The sequence below is a fragment of the Marasmius oreades genome, chromosome 10 (assembly GCF_018924745.1).
Source record: "Marasmius oreades isolate 03SP1 chromosome 10, whole genome shotgun sequence".
Taxonomy (NCBI): Eukaryota; Fungi; Basidiomycota; class Agaricomycetes; order Agaricales; family Marasmiaceae; genus Marasmius; species Marasmius oreades.
The window spans coordinates 239530-250245 of record NC_057332.1 but is presented as its reverse complement, the minus strand read 5'-3'; positions in this window follow the sequence as shown (position 1 = coordinate 250245).

Genomic DNA, 10716 nt, shown 5'->3' with positions numbered 1-10716 from the left:
TGGACCGGCTCTCCCCGATCCAGAAGTCCTTGCTCAAGGAACTGAAGAATGGTTCCAGGGTCTTAACGCACAACAGTAGAATAGAGAACTCAATGTCAACATTTGGCGACAACTTAGTCAGTTGAATACCCAAAACAAAGTCATTGCTAGGTTACTCGAGAAGAGTCATAGCCGGAGTAATGAGAAATTGTCTGCTACGAAGCCCAAAGTGTTCAACGGAACCCCTGAAGGCATCGATCCCTTCTTTGCCCAGCTCTACATTTATTTCCAGAGAAATCCAGAGAAATATGCTGTGGACCATGCAAAGGTCCTCGAAACCCTTGCCCATATGACCGAAGGAGTACTACCTCCTAAATGGGCAGCTAATAAAATCTGAGAAATCGAGAACAGACAGTGGCCAGCATCATTCAATGACCTAAAGGCAGAAATCTGTCGAAATTTCGCTGGTGGTGACCAGAAGGATATAGCACAGAGGAAACTCCACAGCCTGGTCCAGAAACCTAATGAGTTGGCTAGTCAATTCTTCCTTGAGTTTGAGGAGTACCGAGCCGAGTCTGGGCTTGAAGAAGAGGGACTCCTCATGCTTTTAAAGACGAATCTCAAACCGTTCCTCATTAGCCGTATCTATGCCATGGATCCTATGCCACAGACCTACGACAAATGGAAGGAAGCAGCAATTTGGTTCGACCTTCAGGAGCACAGTGCATGGACTCTGAGAGCAGAAGCATAATGTGCGTACTCTGGCAGCCAAACCTGCAGCAGCAGTACCCCGGAGTACCAACAATCCTTTCCGGAATCAGGTATCAATGGTACCCACTGTGTCAACTGCGACCTTGGGACCTGCAGAAGCTAAGACGGGAACCAGTATAACCTTCAGAGGTCAAGGACGACCTATGGAAATCAATCGAGCCCATGCTCGTCCTAATGCTTGGAATGGAAACCGTCAGTGTTACAACTGTCAAGAAGTTGGCCACCTTGTGCGGGACTGCCCTCATCCCAGGGTTAATCGCATGTCTCAACTTCTTAATGAGATCCAATCATTTAGTACTGCAGAGAAAGCGGAGTTCAGGAAAATTGGAGAGGAGGCAGGTTTTTAAAACACCCTAGGAAGAAAGATACGCCACCTGAGGGATCCTTTGTCTGTAAATCCAATAACGATCGGTTCAGTGTTTTAACAAACAAGAGTGACTTGGTGAAAGGTGAAGATGTATCAGAAAAACCCATACCCAACTTATCGCTAGGGGCAAAAAGGGCTGGAGTACCTCGGCGAGTACCCACTCGAGTACCCCCTAAAACTAGTAATCCTGAACTCCCTTACCCTGCATCAAAGAAGGATGCCTATTGGATCTATTGGAACTGATGTCACAATGAGGGAAAGGGACGACATCTCCTGAAGAAATGGGCACATGAAAGCAGGACGTCCAAAGTCGACAACAACTTAATATGCGATATTCTCCGGATGAAGAATCTGTTTGATGGATCCGGAAGATTCAAGGAGATTCTGTGTTAGTGCCAATGACTCTGGAGACCCTTAACTCGCACAAAGGACTTGTTACTAAAGCCCTCCTTGATTGCGGAGCCACCGGTTGCTACATCAATAAGGCATTTGCAATGGACAAAGGCCTCGAATTGAATGAGTTAGCTCGGCCAATCCCTGTCTATAACACCGATGGTACTCCTAATCGTGCAGGCAGGATTTCCCACATGGCCAAACTTCGAATTATGATCCAGGACCACACTGAAGTCACCATGTTCACTGTAACTGATATGGGAAAAAGCAATGTGATCATAGGGTATAACTGGCTTCCGCATCATAACCCAACGGTGGACTGGAAGAAGGGGACCCTTCAGTTTAATCGATGCCCACCAGAGTGTAAACGTCGCCAAATGTGGTAAATATGGAAGGAAGAAGATACTGAAGATATCGAAAAGGAGGATTGAATCTTCATGATGCAAATTCGCTTCGAAGTCGAGAAAGTGGAACAGATTTGCGCAGCAAGAAGCATAGCAGCAGAACTAGCTGCCCAGTACATGCAGGAACAAGGGAAAAAGACGATAGAAGAAATGGTACCCCTGGAGTATCTTGAGAAGTACTGCTTGGTATTTGAAAAAGGAGATTTTGACTCCTTACCCGAGCGAAGGAAGTGGGACCATGCCATTGAACTCAAGGAAGGCTCAGAACCCTTCAAGAGTAAACTGTATCCACTGTCAGCAGAGGAACAGAAAGAACTCGACGTGTTTATAGAAGAACACCTGAAGTCTGGATGTATTTGCCCATCCAAGTCCCCCATATCCTCGCCCTTTTTCTTTGTAAAAAAGAAAGATGAGAAACTGCATCCAGTACAGAACTACCGCAAACTGAACACAATGACAATCAAGAATCAGTACCCCATTCCCCTCATCTCTGACGTACTCTATAAACTCCGGAATGCCAAGATTTTTACAAAATTAGATGTACAATGGGGATACAATAATATCAGGATTAAAGAAGGGGACAAACAAAAGGCAGCATTTGTGACCAACTGGGCCCTTTTCGAGCCCCTGGTGATGTTCTTTGGCCTAACAAACTCCCCCACAACCTTCCAAACTATGATGAACGAAATCTTTGCAGATCTCGTTATTGCTGGAAAGGTTATTGTTTACATGGACAATATCCTGATCTTCAGTGAAGACATGGACTCGCACAGAGAGACAGTGGACGAGGTACTCCACATTCTACAGGAGCACAACCTATACCTCAAACTGGAAAAGTGCGAATTCCATAAAGCTGAAGTGGAGTACCTGGGTTTAATTGTTGAGAATGGCCGTCTACGTATGGATCCTGTAAAGGTTGACAGAATAAGAAAGTGGGAAACGCCCAAATGCGTTAAGGATGTTTAAAGCTTTCTAGGCTTCACGAATTTCTACTGAAAGTTTATTTGTGGGTACTCCAACCTCTCCCGACCCTTGAATGACTTGACAAAAAAGGAGCATGTATGGAAGTGGGAAGGCCCCGAGCAGAAAGCATTTGACTCGCTAAAGGATGCAGTATGCTTGGACCCAGTACTCCATTTCCCTATTGATCATGCACTATTTAGGGTTGAGGCAGATAGCTTGAACTTTGCAATGGAAGCAATCTTATCCCAGAAGCAAGGGGATGGGTGGGTGCTGATCGCATTTCTGTCGAAAGGACTGAACGAAACTGAGAGAAACTACGACATCCACGATAAGGAAATGTTGGCTATCATGTGTGCACTCTCAGAATGGAGGCATTATCTCATGAATGGAGTACAACACGAAATCTGGTCCAATCTCCGAAATTTACAATACTTCATGACATCGAAAACCCTCAACCGACGACAGGCGAGATGGTCGGTGACTCTAGCAGATTACGACTTTGTACTGGTTCATAAACTGGGAAAATCGCAGACTAAACTGGACTTACTTTCAAGACGAAAAGGCCATGAGAGGGGGGAGAATGATAACAGAGACATTGTCCTCTTAAAACCCGAATTCCTTCGTGCCATTCACGCTGCGAGTACCAAAGGTACTCCCGGGGACTGTTAGAACTCGGTAACTTAACCTGTAGTCTCTACTTACGAGGGGTGATTAGGAAGTAAAATGTATGTAGTTATAGGTGGTGTTGGGTTGTTGCCTAGCTTTGAAAGCTGGCTGTTGAAGGTGGTGTCTAGCCTGGAGGCTGGCTGTTGGGTGATGTCTAGCTTAAAAGCTGGCTGGAATAATAGTTTCACACTAGATGGCTGTTTGTAGAGAGAGAATATAATTCAGCACTACTGAGAGAGGTTAGATAGGTTACAGAGTGAAGAGTTAAGAACAGTTAAAAGGGTTAAAAATATCGAGGTTGAGGTTTTGGTGCCAAAACCTCAGAGTTTATATACTCTACTGTTATCTATGCATGAGTCACTTACTTATCTATGTAATACTAGGTTTACTATGTAAATGAATAGAAAGATAAGAGATTGAGTCAGAATGACTGTGTGTGTGGGTGAAATATAGACTAGTGAAGAGATAACATGGGAAATACTGATAAAGAATGACTGTAGAGTGAGTTGTGAGGCTGTAATGACTGTGCTGTATCTCAGATAAGGCTGCTGAGGGGATATCACATGTGGATTGAGTGGGGGTTGCTGATAAGGAGGATCTATGATAAGATTAGGACTTAGGAAAATTGCTGGGAGTACTGTGTGCTGGTTAGCAGGGTATGGTGGGCCTGAAAAGTGAACAGTTCATAACAGGGACCACTTTCTGGAAGAAATCAAAAGACACAAGACAAAATGGGAAGTCAAGGTCTTAGAAATGGGAGAAAACAAGGGCAACATCGAGAACCACAGAGACTACTTGACCAAGGACAACTTGCTTTCAGCACGAGATTATTCGGTTTCATCACAACACCTACTTCGTGGGACACCCAGGGCAGGCAAAAACCACCGAACTTATACTACGATATTATTGGTGGCCCACAATCTATCGGGATGTCAAAGCATACGCTAGGGGATGCCCCACCTGCCAGAGAACGAAAACTTTCCCTGGTAAACCACAAGGACTTTTAAGTCCTAATGTCGTCCCTAGTCAACTGTGGCAGTACATATCCTGCAACTGATCACCAAGCTCCCAGAGGTTCATGGGTACACTGCTATACTGGTAGTGGTTGATCGACTTAGTAAGAGAGTACACGCCGTACCCACTTACGACGAAGTTGATAGCAAAGGAATTGCGAAGCTCTTCCTTGATCAGGTTTGGAGAGATTTCAGTCTCCCAGAATGGGTGATCAGCGATTGGGGTACGGTATTTATCTCCAAGTTCTTGAAGGCACTGTACGATATCCTGGGTATCAAGATGAACATATTGACAGCCTACCACCCGCAAACAGATGGCCAAACAGAGTGTGTCAACATGGAAATCGAGCAGTACCTGCAAGTCTTTTGTAATTGGAGACAAGACAATTGGGATGGATGGATTCCCATGGTGGAATTCTGTTACAAAGATTGTGCCCATAGTTTGGCCGGGTACTCCCCATTCTATCTAACATGTGGCTTCCACCCTTGAAAGGCAACCAAACCGTTCATGAAGATGAACAATGAAACAGCAGAAGAGTTCTTTACCCGGCTTAACCGAGCCCGCGACAATGCACAAGCATGCCTGCGTCGCAGTGCAGAACTTATGAATCAGTACTATGATGCCAAGCGAAGACCTGTAGAGGACTACAAGCCTGGAGACTTAGTTTACCTTGAAGGGAAGAACGTTAGAACAGAACGGCCATCCATGAAGCTTGGGGATAAATGCTATGGTTCCTTCAAAATTATTGAGAAGGTCGGCAGTTCATCCTACAAGTTGGACCTCCCTGTGACATGGAAGTGAGTGCACAGTGTTTTCCATATGGTACTCCTCACTGGTCATTGACCTTCTGTCGCCAAGCACCAACAAGAAGATGTGTCCCGAGAACCAGCAAGTGTTGAGGACGGCGAAGCTGTATGGGACATGGAAGAGATATTGGACTCCAAGATGGTGTACAATCACAAAACCTCTGTCTTACACTACCTTGTTAAATGGCTCACTTATCCATTATTGGAATCTACATGGAAACCGGTTGACAACCTTGGCGATGGTTGTAAGAAAATGATTGAAAAGTTCCATCGTTCCAACCTGGGTGCTCCCCGACAAATTAACACAATCCTGCCATTTCGACTGCGAGAAAATTACACCGAAAGTACTCGAAAAAGTCAGCCTTGGGTATATGGTATAACCATGAAGCCTTCGAGGGTGAAGGCCCTTAAGGGGGGGGTAATGTCACGAACTCGCCATACTCTGAGTACTCATCCATAGTACTTCATGTGTTATCACAACCCCTCCCGCCTTCGCGCTTGATCATTTCAATCCTTGCGATCATCCTCTCTTCCACCCCTTCAGCCCCTTACCGTTGAGCACTCTGTCCAACTCACGATCGCCGTAGACCATCGTAGATAGAGAGGCCCCTGCCCCCTCAACTCCTTACCCCTTAAGTAGTGTAGTATATAAGTACTCCAAGTGTACAGTAGAACTTCATTCTTGTCTGGTCAATCCTACCTAGGAGTCATTCCTTTTTCCCCTTCAATTGTCAGCTTGCCTCACCCAAGGATCAACTCCTGCCAAGTAGCTTCAGCTCTAGCCATGAAGCCACTAGACTATTACAGCGATCGAACAGTAGTGTTGTCAGTGGACTCTAGCAAGGAAGGAACAGGAATGATTTTATCCCAATTAGATGAGAAGGGACACAAACTTCCTTCACGATATGGATCTATACCCATGAGTGAAACTGAGTCACGCTATTCTCAGCCAAAATTGGAATTATTTGGACTTTACCGTGCTCTCAGGCATTGGAGGATCTACTTAGTTGGAGTTCGGAAACTGCAAGTAGAAGTGGATGTCAAATACATCCGAGGATTGCTCAAAGATCCAGATCTCCAACCAAATGCCACCATTAACAGATGGATTCCAGGAATACTATTGTTTGACTGTGAACTGGTGCACATCCCAGCAACCAGATTCAAAGGACCAGATGCCTTGTCACAAAGACCTTTGGAGGAAGGAGAGCTAGCAGTCAGTGATGATAATTCCTGGCTCGATGCAGTCACATTATTCAGCCACCTTCCAGAAGAAGAGCCCAATTCTTCATACCTACACCGAGTCACCCGTCATGCTTTGGAACTTCCATCTGTTGTAATGATATCTCGGGAGACATAAGAGCATTGGCTGGTACAAGTGCAACATGTCTTATAGACTCTAGAGTCACCTCATTTTCCATCAGTGCAGGAAAAGAAGTGCTTCTTGAAATGTACAAATTGGTACCATATGCATGGGGATCCCTTATTCAGACATGACAAACATGGGCAGCTGCAGCTAGTCATTTCGGATCCTGAAAATGGCCTAAAAATACTCAACCTCGCACACGACCAATTGGGACATAAAGGAGTACAAGCAGTTTATGAATTGCTCAAGAGTCAGTTCTATTGGCCACATTTGCGAAACAATGTGGAACATCATATTCAGTCATGTCATGACTGCCAAGTTTGCAGTTTGAAGAAGTTTGAAAAGCCACCTACAGTCTTCATCCCAGTAACCCTTTTTGGAAAAATTTACATTGATGTAATGTACATGCCACTGGCAGGGGGATATTGTTACATTGTTGCAGCCAGGAACGATCTATCTGGAGTACATAGAAGATCAAGCTGAGGAACATTTGAACAGAACACAGATTGCATCGGTGTGGGCTGATCTGGAATACATTTGAAATCATGAGAAAAATGTAGAAGAGGAAACTGGGTTGTTGACTGGTGTGGGCCCTTAGGAAGTGGAAATAATTTTACAGTGTTTTTGCAGAGGCTTGGTGTGAGTCTGGTTGTTACCTGATGTTTATCCTTTGTTGTTCGACTTTTTTTCTTTTTAAGAGGGCCAGTATGGATCAAAACTTCACACCAACACGTTACAATGCAGTCTGGCACAAGCACTCAATTTATGATACTGTTTGATGGCAGGAGGAGTATGCAGATCCAGGATATACAAGTATGTAAGTTGATCTATGGACGGCATCCAGCAGTGTATTCTCATTGAGTCTCTCTAGGTCGATGTAACATGAGACTTGGGATTGATGGCCATGTGACTCACAGATACAGTCATCATTTCCCCTCAACACAACCCAGTACGTGTTTGAGTGGGATGACTATGTGGACAAGTAAAGTACCCCACCTTGCCTTATATTTCTTGGCCTTGTTGACAGCATTTATTTACAGAGTTGAAGACTTCACTAGAGACTATTATAATCCTTCCTCAATCTGTCCAATACATTTTCCCTCAGTCACCATATCTAAGTTTGCAGAGTGGACATGAGCAACATCATCCTGTCATGTATGCAAATTATCAGCCTACTCCACCCCAACACTATCTCTTTCCCAAAAGAGGAGAGGGGATATATCTTATTGTCAATGAGAAGGGTGAATTTAGAGAGGACAACTTCAGCAAGGCTATGGGAAAGTCAAGGAAAGGTAGCAAGAAAAAAAGCAAGTAATACTCTAGAATGAGGAGGTTTAAATTTGATTTGCACTCAAGGCACATCTGAAATCTCTAGAATCATCAAAAGGATCACAGCCACATCATTTTCATGTTCGGTGAGTGCAAGTGCGGGGCCAGCACTCTTGTCGTGTCGAATCTTGAGTTCAACTCTACAGAGGAACAACATCTTGTCTCCAATATATTCAACAACGCTATTGATACTCTTTCTCCCAACTCCCCCAAATCACTAACTTACTGCCTTTACTGAAGTGTGGTATTGGGATACATCATAGTGGATTATCACCCATCCTGAAAGAGGTCATCGAGGTCATATTCTAAGAAGGCCTGATCAAAGTCCTCTTCACTACAGAGACATTCTCAATAGGCTTAAACATGCCTACAAAAACCGTTGTATTCACAGACACGTGCAAGTTTGATGGACAAGAACAATGAAGCCTTTCTTTGGGAGAATACATCCAGATGTCTGGGCGTTCTAGGCATTGAGGTTTGGATGATAGAAGTGTGGTTATTATGACATGTGATCAAGAGAGCCCACAGATTTGATTCTCTGACTGTGACCTGGGGGGGGGTCTGGCCAACAGAGTGAAAAAAATAATTTAAACTCACCTACATCTACAATTTGGCAAGGTCCAGTTGTGGATTCTGAGCCAATTCTGAGTTTCTAAAGGGTAATAAATATATAATCTAAGAGTGGTTGTTGTAATCAACTCTCTGGGATTGTTTGTAACCTTATTCCATACCCAAAAGCATCATACATCAAGGCTCATTCAACAGTCAATCACTGGAGTGATGCTGTAGTATTTCTGTATTGTTTCATTTCCAGGAAACCTTAGCTTAAAAAGGCTAACAGATATAATATTCTAGGCTCAAGAAGATATAGACTCCAATGAAATACCAATATCAGAACCTGTCATCATTGATGGTTGGGTAGAGAATGAGAAACAAATATGTAGTGTCATTTGTGAGTGATGTAAAAAATAGAAGAGGGGGCAGAGACACATGTACTTACCATATATGGTGCATGGGAAGCTTACATAGAGAGGGGGGGTCCCCCAATGGGTTGTCTCAGTGAAAACTGACTCTCAGTCTTTTTTTTTTAATTGATGAGCCCCCTTGCATGTAATAAGAAACTGGACCCTACATCCACTGAAGAGGTGATTAAAGTGCATGAAGTGTCACTGAATGACATCAGTTAGAGAATTGGCTAGAACAAAAGGTTTCCCAGACTGTTTTATGTTCATGGCTATCAAGGATGATGTTGGGACGGTACGTTTAGGCCTTCACTCTTTAACGATTGACCCTTATTGATTTCTTTCAGTCATACAGATGGTACTGTCCTTTGTTGATGGCCCCAAAGTACTAAAGAGTCAGGCCTTTGTGTAGTTGCCACGAACATGATTTTGTTTGCTGAATTGAAAACACTTTGATGCATACCCTGTTCCAGTAGAGAGACTGGTAATGGTCTTTAATTACTCAGGAAATATGTTTATATCTGACTTGTAAATCGAGATCGACTATCAACTGATCATAAACTGTAAAGGAAAGTGAGAGTCTGTATCCTAGCCTTGACAGAGAATTCTAATTCTATTTAATATATATATTCAATAAATGCCCCACTTCATCTCTACTGCATATCCCTCACATCTTCCATAGCCTGCCATAACCTCCCAAACCTCCAACCTCTCCAACCTCTTCTCCTCAACAATGCTCCCCTTTGTGTCAGGAGGGTGAACCGCCTATGCATATGCCGGGCCTCGAGCCCTGACACTGAGGATAGCATACGCCTAAAACAACCCAACACCCACGTAGGGCATACTCTGAGGGGTACCAAACCCCGGTACTCCGACCTACTATGAGATCATACTCCAGAATAATGCTGGTGGACCATCCTACGGGCCTATCGGCAATAGAGGATGACAAGAGCTGGCGACCAAGGAGAATGAATAATAATGATGTCCAGTGTCGTGAATATCTGTGAATCGTCTGGTGAGCCATACAACGAACCGTACTCCTATAATGAGAGTGGTCCTTTGGCGATGAGAGTGTCCTACGATGAGGACCGTACCCTCACAAGTCGGTACTCCAATAACAACGAGAACATATGATAGACAGTACCCCATGTACACCAGTGTAGTGTACCACATACCTGTAACCTAATCCATGTGTACCCCATCCTGCACTCTATCACTGGAGCAGGGACTCTAGGACGAGTCCGGACTGCGATTAAATGGCGAGTCCCCTAATAAAGGCGACCTGGGCGATGTCGAGTGACAGTGAAACGAACTGTTCAACCTTAGAACCACTGCACCCAACTAGTGGGGTTTTAAGTGGCAAGCTAAACAATGCGAACAAACAACAAAGGGGGACCGCCAAGGCAACAAGATTTACTCGAAAGTAAATACTTACTGGGGAATACTGAGAGGGAGCTTGGGAGTGCTTGAAGCACACTAGGAAAAATACTGAGGGCACTGGAATGCTGGAAGGAACACTTGGGAACACTTGGGAACACTGGACAGGAGCAATGGTTCACTGGAGAGAGGGGAAAAGCAGAAAGCACAAGAGACAGAAACACAAACAGAAGGTTTAAAATTACAAGGCTGGGGAAAAAGCTAGATACATGGTGGGTTTATATACTACTGAGCTATCTACATGGGGATAAGACTTAGCCAA